Genomic DNA, 10,826 nt, shown 5'->3' on the forward strand with positions numbered 1-10,826 from the left:
AACATCACGGATCATTCCGAATCGGTGGTCGAAGAATCACAAGTTTATGAACTTGGCCGGATTTTGGGTTCTTCCTTAAAACTCCATTATAAGACAATCAATGGGTATCAAAACGTGCGTGACAATCCAAACATTGATTCTATGATGTTTGATAGCTCGAATTGCCACCATAAGCGTTCAAAAAAGGTCTCGAGGCCTAGCAATGGAAAAATGTCTCATATAGAGGGATGGTTTTGTCATTTGTTGAAAAACATTTAAGGGTATTCTGATCATTAATTCCAAAAATGGGATTAATAATTTTATTCATTAAATGTGTAACTATTAATAATTTTGAAGGTTTTTAGTATCTACCCTATTTTTAGGGATACTTTATATAAGCAAAGTGTAGTCATTTGTATTGAAACTTTGAGAGTTTTGGAAATTAATGAGAAGAGCTTGAGAATTCTACGAGCTTAGGTTTGTTCTTTTCTTTGGTTACAAACCCAAGACTCAAGGAGTGAAGAGAGAGAAACAAATCTTAGAGAGAGAAAATACCCCTTAGAACCCTTAACTCCCTAGAACCCAAAGTTTCAACTTCTCCAGGATTCCCAACTCCCAATCCTATTCCATACACTCTAGCTCCCATACATCTGAGAACTTCTAACTCCCAATCTTACTACATCTACCCTATACCCTAACTTAGCTATATTATACCCTACCTTACTTATACACAATAGCACCCCATACACTTTAGCTTTCCTACACCCTGCCCTACTCTATATACCATAGCTCTAGCAATACACCATAACACCTATACACCTTAGCCCTTCCATACATACCAACCTAATCCATACACCATAGTTTCTATACACCATACCTCACGCTAACCCACCTAAACCTTAGATCCTAGCCTTGGCTCACAAGGACAAAGACCTCTTTATCAAGTGCATGCAAATGAAACCATGAAGGTGCACCTAGGGTCACGTCCATTCTAGGTCCACTCTCTCTCCTCTCTTCTCTCTCTTTCTCTCTCCTCTTCTCTTTCTTTCTCTCTCCTCTTCTCTCTCTTTTTTCCTTTTCTTTCTCACTTTCTCTCTGCTCCCTCTTATCACTTTCTCTCTCATTCTGCTTAGACCCAAGACAAGTCCGAGCCTCACCCCTCCTCTCTCTCTCTCTCTCTTTCTCTCAGACCCAAGGTGGCTCGGAGCCTCCCTCCCTCTCTCCCTCTCTCACTTGGTTCTTCTTTCTCTCTCTTTCTCTCTTCTTTCACTCCCTCTCTCTCTCTCTCAAGCCTAAAAAAAAATCCCGAACCAACACTTAGGACGAGTCTGGCTTCTCCCTCTTTTCTTCTCTCTCTTTCTCACGATCTCTCTCGTGCAAAGTCCCGGACCTACACCTAAGGTGGGTCCATCATCAGCACACCCCTCTACTCTCTCGTCCTCTCTCTCTCCCATCTAAAGCCCGGACCCACACCTCGCCCTGATCCTCTCATACTCTTTCTTTCCCGTCTAGAGCTCAGACCTACACCTAAGGTGGGTTTATCTCTCACCCCACCCCCTTTACTCTCTTGTTCTCTCTCTCTCTCTCATCTAGAGTCCAGACCCACACCTAAGGCGGATCCATCTCTCTCCTCTATGTACTCTTCCTCTTTCATTCCCTCTTGCATGTTCAGAGCCTAGACCTGCACCTAAGGTGGGTCCATCTCTTTTCCTCTATATCCTACTCTCTCCCACTCTCTCACTCCCCAAGATACCCGGACATGCACCATAGGTGGAGTCATCTCCTTTTAGCCCCCCTTTAATTCTTGTCTCTTTTACCCTAACATGTTCCTCTTTCTAACATTTTTTCTCATCTCTCATTCACTCAACTCATTTTATTTTATTTTTTATGCCACTACTTCTTCATTCTCTTTCTTTACTCATCTCTTTTCTCGACCTTGAGCACTCAATTTGGGGTCTTCTTGAGATAGTGCCTTGAGGTTCTAACTCATGGACTGCTACTCTAACCATCAGCTCACACAGTATTGCTGAGTCGTAAGAGACACTGATTCTCTTGCACTCGATGACTCAGACTGGGGTCATCTTGAGCTAGCTTAAAGTACTAACTCTTATAATGCTCTAACCACCGAGTAACACAGTGTTCGAACTATGAGGGATTGCCATATCTTTTCGCTATCTTTTATTCTCTCCCTTGATCACTTTTAGGGGCCCAAAGCGACATAGTTACAAGCCAAGTCCTGTAACTCCACTTTCCATATGCTCTAGGTACTAAGGCTTCAAGCCTGGTATTTTCCCTTGTCTCCGATAACAACTCTTAGGAGAGGTTACAAAGGGAGGCTGCTCAATTTTCGAGTCATCCTTTCACTTCTTTCATCTCTTCTTCTCCTTCTTCGTATCTCTAATCCAAACTCTCATCAACATACTCTCATCCTTTTCTTTATTCTCTTTCTTACTTATTTTTCATATCACTCTACCCACAAAACTAGAACCACTATCCCACAAGCGCATTAAAGAGGAGATTATTGTAAGTAGACTTTTTATTAGCAGTCTTTTTGTGAGAGTTCGAGTGAGGTGTTGATTTCAGAGGGGGTTGAATTTAAACCGTGCTGCTGGACTACCAGAGGGCTTTCGTCATTGATCTAAGAGGGTTGTAAGCCCGGGAGTATACCACAAACTCAACCGTGGTGAGGTAGGTGTTTGAGTCCACCTCTTCATTGCTCTAAAGTCCTCTCACCATTGGAAATACCTATCCGCATGTGGCACGCGGGGCGCACACGTGATCGAGTGTTAAGAGGTTGTCCGAGAGGGAGCTCATCTAGCCGGGGTTTCCGACGGAGCCTGAGCAAGGTAAATCCAGGCTCGACCAAACTCCTCTGTCAGAAGTGCTGAAACAAAAGAGTCAAATTCAAGAGATTTCATACTATTGAGATTCATGATTAGTCCATCCCATGATTCTTGCACAGAACAAAGTAAAATAGTTTTTCGTCTTCGTCATCAATTTTTACATCCAACGACATCAACTTGTTAATCAAGGCATTAAACTCATTTAAGTGCCCTTGCAAAGATGCACTATCACTCATCTCAAATTGTAAGTTTTCGACGAAGAAAATTTTTATTAGGAAGAGACTTACCTTCATAAGTATTTTTCAGCCTATCCCATAAATCTTTCGCATAAGTTTCTGAGGAGACATTGAATAAAATAGACTCATCAAGTGTAAAAAAAATATCTGCCTTGGCCAATTCATCTTTCTCGTCAAATTCCTCATCATCCATCTGTTCCGATTTATTTTCTCTACCTTTTAAAGCCATTACACAACCATTTTTCACCAACACCGCATAAATCTTTAATTTCCAGGATGAGAAGTCCAGACCGTTAAATTTTAGAATTTCGTATTTAGTTGAACTTCCTCCAGCCATCTTCAAAGATATGTGATCTGCCACAAACCTCGTGCCTAGCAAGGATCTAATCTACCACAAACCTCATGCCCAGCAAGGATCCAAAAAACCACCCTAAGGCTCTGATACCAATTGTAAATGATAAAAACCAAGGTTAGGCAAAAAAAGGGAAAGAAAAGTAGTGCGGAAAAATAAAAGAATAGAAACACAGAAATTTACGTGGTTCGGCAAGTTGCCTACGTCTACAGGACAACAAAGTTCTTTTCCAGTAATTAAAAAAACACCATACAAGAATAAAGAATATGAGAGATTACAAGCTCTCTCTCAAGCTTTAAATCAAGGTCTTTCTCATTAAAATACTCACCCAATGACTAAAGAACTAACCATTTTTTCTCTTGATTTTACCTTGCATTTATTATTCTCTCTTTAAAAATCACAATTTATAAAGAGAAAAAACCCATAAGACTCAAGTGCTTGTCTCTTTTGATTGAGTCTCCTATTGTCCATAGATTTACTAAATCTACTGGGAGTTACAAAAGGTTCCCTCAGATGATTTCCATCCTATTCATACATGGAATCAGGGTTACAAACAAACCCACCAAAATAGGAAACCTTATCTCATATCTTTCCAGAATAGGAAACCTTATCTCACATAACGTGTCCAAAATCATCCTTAACAAAAACGTGTTCGTTATATCTAACGGCCTGTTGGTCCCAAAGACGACCCATTTCTTAGAACTCAAATGAACTGCTTTTGCATATTCAACTCTATTCCCCATCCGTTGATTTTTCTCTCTTAACTGTCCATTCCTTTCGCTTTTCTACTGATATAATAGAAGCTTCAAAGACACTCATGAGGTTCATGAAAAGCTATGAAACTCTCTGGTTTTAAATATTACCAGTTTTTCTCACCAACCTCACCAACTTCAAATAGAACCTTTCTTTTTTTTTCCTGATAATTAACAAAACCTTTCCTTTATTGTCAAAGTGCTGAACCCAGATCTTACGCTTTCCTTTCTAAAAGTAGGTCAATCTTCTCTTTTCTTCCTCTCTCTCTCTATTAAACCAAATGACACGATTTCATTATCTATCTTCTCTCTTGTTCTTATCTCTCTTTCTCTGTTCTTATCTCTCTCTCTTGGAACTTTCTAATCTCATGTCTTCCGTATATGACTGGTTATACTTTTCTTTCCCCCAAGGCTTAACAATTTTGTAGGAGGAGCGTGTTGGGCCCATGGAAGAGATGGAGCAAATGATAAATAAAACAAAGTGATTAGTAGGGTGGCAATTGATGGGATCCGTCGGGTATACCCAACATGGGTCGGGTATAGGTCTACTATTTGGAACGGCGGGTCGGTTCCGGGTGCAAAACTTGGACCCGAACACTATATGGGTCTGGGTCCGGATCCAGCTGGACCCGACCCATACCCGTAAACTTTTAGACATAAATTACTTTACTTTAAGCCCTATTTATTTGTGTGTATTAAAGATTTTATGTAATTAGAACTACTAGTCACCATTAGCTATTAAACGATAAATCACACGGCTTGAAATCTAATAGCAGGTGATAGTGACCTTGTGGCTAATAATACAGGTAAATGATGATAAAAAAATAAGAGCAAAAAAAGGAAGAGAAAAAGAAGCTTATATTGAGGTTGACAATAGACCCGAGACCCGAAGGGTGCGGATATAGGTCCAGTTTTTTGACCTGATGGGTCGGGTCTGGGTCTAAAACTTGGACATGAATCTATTCAGGTCTGGGTCCAGCCGGAACTACCCATTTCACCCGTTGCCGCCCCTAGTGATTAGCGTGAAGGCTGGAAAACATTGTTGTATACATTGTTCAAGTATGAGGAAAAATGTCATCCAAGGGAGTAATTAATTGTTGTATTTTCAAGCTGGAAAATAAAGGAACAAATGAAAGGAGGTCTTATTTGCCCAAAAATAAAGAAGGTGGTCTTCCCAAATTTCGTGGAAAGCAAGGGAATTGGTCAATAATGGAAACATTAAAACCAATTTGGCTCTAAATTACTCTCATTATATATACCCTCTGTGCCTCTCTCATTCTCCCAGACTTCATCCTCCTCAAATCTCATCCTCTCTCCTATCGAGAGAATGGCCTCCTCACTTCTCTCTAAAAATTCTTGCCTCTCCCCACTCCCTCTCATCGTCCTCCTCTTCCTCTGTAGCTAGACTTTGACTGAAAAACCCGGACACTTACCAAGAAACCAACCTACCAAGTTCGGTTTCGAACCTGCCATGATTGGTTTCGGTAAAGAGAAGGTGACCCACCTCCACTTCTACTTCCACGACATGCTAAGCGGCTCAAAACTGACAGCCGTACACGTCGCGCGAGCAGACTCCACCAATACGTCGGCCACTGGGTTCGGAATGGTCATGATAATGGATGATCCCCTCACAGAGGGACCCGAGCTGACCTCTAAGCTGATAGGGAGGGCTCAAGGGATATATGCCTCTGCCGCCCAAGAGGAAGTTGCCTTCCTGATGACCCTCAATTATGTGTTTGTCGAGGGCAAGTACAAGGATAGCACCCTTAGTATTCTTGACCGCAATGCAGTGTTTAGTGGTGTAAGGGAGCTTTTAGACTGGCTCGCGGTTATGCCTTAGCCAAGACCCGTGCCATTGATCTCAAAACTAGGGATGCTGTGGTCGAGTACAACGTAGTGGTTCAGCATTATTGAAGAACTTAATTTTCTCTTTTCTCTTTCTTTTCTTTTTTTTTTGTTTTTTTGTTTTTTTTTTTTATCCTTTTTTCTTTACTATGATATATTGAAGGGTGTAGACCCAGGCTTTGATAATGCCCTTGTGTTATGTGAAACATAATAATAGACGTAGTTTTGTTTGGAAGAAGTCTATGTAAGGCGTATGCAATATGTTTAAAGTAAAGCTGTACAGAAGTAAGAATGGGGTTGGGGTTGGGGTTGTGGTAGTAGCACCACTTGTGCTAGGTAAATTCTAAGCTTCAATGTTTACCTAATTCATTTAAAATCCACTAACAATTTTGAAAAAAAAAAGCAGGTAGGAGCTCGTCATACCCAAAAAAATGTTGCATTGAAACTCTGCTCGAAATTGTAATTTTGGTGTCAAAATCCTCACAAATTGATCATCTCGACTTAAACAATTACTTATATGAAAATGCAATTTTGATGCCCAAATCTCCCGAAATTGATCATCTCAACCCAAATAATTATTAATACAAAAAAAATATATGTCAAATCCTATATGATACATTTTTTGGATCCTCCATTTATTAGTTCACAAATCACTATTTTTAGAGTTTCAATACTCAAGGGAACAGATAAATTTTCAAAACATTATAGGATTCTACTAGTGGAACTGCTTTTCTCTTTTCCTATGAATGTTCTTTTTGACTTTTTGCTTCACCTCTGTCATATGGTTTTCTCACTTTTTCTGTCCCATTCTTTTTCCAACTTTTATTAACCTAAAACTCCTTTCAGTTGTCATTTCACCTATTATGTACGATCGTTATGGAAAGTCCAAATTAGTGTGGGCCTATTTTACAAAACATATCGCTAAGAATCTGGAAAAGAAACAGAAAGTAGGAATAGAACAAAAATCAAAGATCTTAAGAAACGGTTAAAAGATATGACTCCGATGCACAAACGGTTTGTTATCCAAAAAATCAGTGGAGCAGATTTTGTCAAAATCCGTTTACCCATGCATCATGGAAGGCATACATTTATGGGATGGGATCCCTTTTGAAATGGAAATTATTTCCAAAAGAAATTATCGTAGGAAAATGAAATCAGGGGAAAATTTCTCCAAAAGAAAAGGTGTGGGGTTTTGGAGAATCTCCAAGGAATAAGGTGAGAGAGAGAGTGAGAGTGAGAGTGTATGTGAGACTTATAAAGCCAATTAATTACTTTGAATTACCTTGCAGAGGTACAAGAATGTCAATTTTCTCTCTATCACAAATCGATTTGGCTCTGTTCCGATCGAGGCCTGGTAAGCCCTGAAACTGTTCAGGCCTGACCTGGAAAGTGTCCATGAAAAACATGCCTGGACCAGGCCTGGCTCTGCCCATTAAAACTCTATTTGTTGGGGCAGGGCCGGAGAAGTCTTTTTGCTTTAGCTTTTTTTTTTTTTTCTTTTGAATCTCAATCTTCAAACTTTTTTAGGTAGCAAGCCAAACTAAAATACATAGGTTAAAATAATTTTTAGAGAGAGAAAGAGATTGGGATTCTAGAGAGAGAATGGTTTTAGAGAGATTCAGTTTTTGGAGAGAGAAAGAGAGATTGGGTTTCTAGAGATAGAAAGAGTGGGTTTTTAGAGAGATGAGGAAATATTGATTTTTTGGAGATAGAGAGATATGATTTTTTAGAGAGAGAGAGTTTGGGTTTCTAGAGAGTATAGGTTTTTTAGAGATTATAAACGAGATTGGATTTTTAGAAAAAGAGATAGATTGAGTTTCTAGAGAGAATGGGTTTTTAGAGAGAGAGATTGGGTGTCTAAAGAGAAAATAGGTTTTTAGAGAGAAAAAGATAGATTGAGTTTCTATAGAGAGAATGGATTTTAGAGAGGAAAAGAGTGTTTTGAGAGAGAATAGGTTTTTAGAGAGTGCGAATGGGTTTTTAGAGAGACATTGGATTTCTCGAGAGAGAATAGGTTTTAGATAGAGAATAGGCTTTTAGAGAGAAAAAGAGTTTTTAAAAAGAGATTGGGTTTTTAGAAAGAGAAGAGAGATTGGGTTTTTAGAAAGAGAAGAGAGATTGGGTTTTTAGAGATAATGGATTTTTAGAGAGAGAAAAAAAGAGATTGGGTTTCTAGAGAGAATAGGTTTTAAATAGAGACTACGATTTTAGAGAGAAAAAGATGGTTTTTAGATAGAGAATGGGTTTTTAGAGAGAAAAGAGATATTGAGTTTCTAGAGAGAACTAGTTTTTTGAGAGATAGATTAAGTTTCTAGATAGAAAATGAGTTTTTAGAGAGAGATATTCGGTTTTTAGAAAGAGAATAGGTTTTAAAGAAAGAGATATTGGGTTTCTAAAGGGAGAAAATAGGTTTTAGAGAGGTAGAGATTGGGTTTTTAGAGAGAGAATATAATTTTAGAGAGAGAAAGAGAGGTTAGGTTTCTAAAAAGATAATGGATTTTTAATCAAACAAAGAGAGATTGAATTTTTAGAGAGATAATAGGTTTTTAGAGAGAGAAAGAGAGCTTGGGTTTTTAGAGGGAATGGATTTAGATAGACAAAGGTAGATTGAGTTTTTAGAGAGAGGAAGAAGGGGTTTTTAGAGAGACCAAGAGATTGATTTTTTAGAGAGAGAAAATAGGTTTTTATATATAGATTAGGATTTCATAGAGATAATGAGATTTTGGAGAGAGAAAGAGATATTGAGTTTCTAGAAAGAACAATTTTAGAGTTAGAAAGAATGGGTTTCTAGAGAGAGAATAGGTTTTTAGAGGGATAAAAAGAGATTAGGGTTTCAGAGAGAGAGCAAGAGTGTTTTGAAAGAGAGAGATTGGGTCTCTAGAGAGAAAATAGTTTTTAGAGAAAGAAAGAGAGATTGGCTTTTTCAAGAGAGAAGGAGATATTGGGTTTCTAGATTGAGATAATGGATTTTTAAAAAGGGACAAATTGGGTTTTTAGAGAGAGAGCAAATGGGTTTAAATTTTTTTAAAAAGTATTTTAGCGTCTATTTATTTTTGTTGCTTACTACACACAAATAAAAGTTTGAAGAGTGAAGATTCATAATATAGGTCCGGTTACGTTAGGGTACTCATGTTATAAGGCATTTAATAAATGCAATCAATAAATTTTGAACACTTATATTGTTTTATTTTGTATTTGAAGCATTTCTTTAGTAAGGGTATTTTGGTCATTAGGAGGGGTGTAACAATATCTACATGTAGTGTGACATCATTCACAACGAGCACAATGGAGGCATTTAATTCTTCATGTGGTGATGTCACACCCTATGTGGATGATGTCGTATCCTTTCTAATAACGAAAATTACACTTATTTAAACTTATTAGATTACTTAATAAGGGTATATAAGTATCCAAATTTTATTAATTACAATTACTAAATGCTTTATAGTGTGAGTACTATATATAGATATATATATATATATATATATATATATATATATATATATAGAAAAGATAGGATTAGCCCACTAGCTCATATGAGCATATGAACCCAACGACCTAGATTGAATCTAGGCCGATCTGACGATCACGGATGTCTGGTAGTATTTGAATTTTATTTATTTTTCTATCCAAATCACTTGAAATTTTAGGTGTGTGTTCTTCTTATCAAGACGCACCTAAGAAGAAAATAAAAAAAAGTATTCGTAAAAAATAAAAGGACCAAAATACCCTACAAAACGTTTTGGGGGTATTTTCGTCTATTTATTTAATGCAAAATATTTTTTTGATAGTTTTCAAAGATTCACCTATTTTTTATAAACACATTCACCTATTTTTTATAAAAACACGTCTAAAATTTCAAGTGATTTGAATTTGTAGAAAAAAAAACACTATCAGACATTTGTGATCGTCAGATCGGCCCAGAATCAATCTGGGACATTGGGCTCATATGTTCATATAAGCTAGTAGGCTAATCCCATCTTTTCCCATATATATATATATATATATATATGGAAAAGTCTTCCCAACGCCTATAGGCGAAAATGAGCAGTGATTTTGCCTACCTTCATCACTGTCTAAAGTTCATCGGATGGTCACGATTGTCTGCTAGTACTTCATGTTTCATTTTTTTTCTATAAATTGGAATGATTTGACATTTGGAGCGTGTGTACATCTTAATGAGGTGCACCTAATAAAAATATAAAAAAAATAATTTCTGAAAACAAATTGACCAAAATACACTTGAAAATTTCTAGGTTTTTTCGTCAATTTATTTCTTTTAAAATATTTTTTTGATATTTTTCTTAGATTCACTATTTTTTATGAACATACGTTCCAAATTTTAGAACATTCTGATTTGTAAAAAAAATGAAAAATGAAAAACTACTGGATAATCGTGACTGTGCGATGAACTTTGGACGGTGATGAGGGTAGGCAAAATCACTCTTCATTTTCATCTATAGGCATTTATTAGTATCTTCATATATATATATATATATATATATATATATATATATATATATATATATATATATATATATATATATATATATATATATATATATGGGTGTGGTGTCTATAAGGTTGCAACCTTAAACAATCCAATTAAGGTGCACCTCCCAAATTTGTATAGAGCCGAGGCTCTAACCAATCAAATTAGAGCCCACCTTCAAAAAGTTTCCAGAAATATGGTTTCAATATTGAAAAGTTTTGTGATAGCCTTAAATTATATTTCCATCTTTAGTTATAGAATTTAAAGTTTCAAAAATAATGTAAATTAAGCAGATCTATGAAAATTTGAAAATCATGAAAATTGATG

The sequence above is a fragment of the Amborella trichopoda genome, chromosome 11 (genome assembly GCF_054954075.1).
Source record: "Amborella trichopoda isolate Santa Cruz 75 chromosome 11, AtrichopodaSantaCruz75HAP2 v2.0, whole genome shotgun sequence".
In the NCBI taxonomy this organism is placed as follows: Eukaryota; Viridiplantae; Streptophyta; class Magnoliopsida; order Amborellales; family Amborellaceae; genus Amborella; species Amborella trichopoda.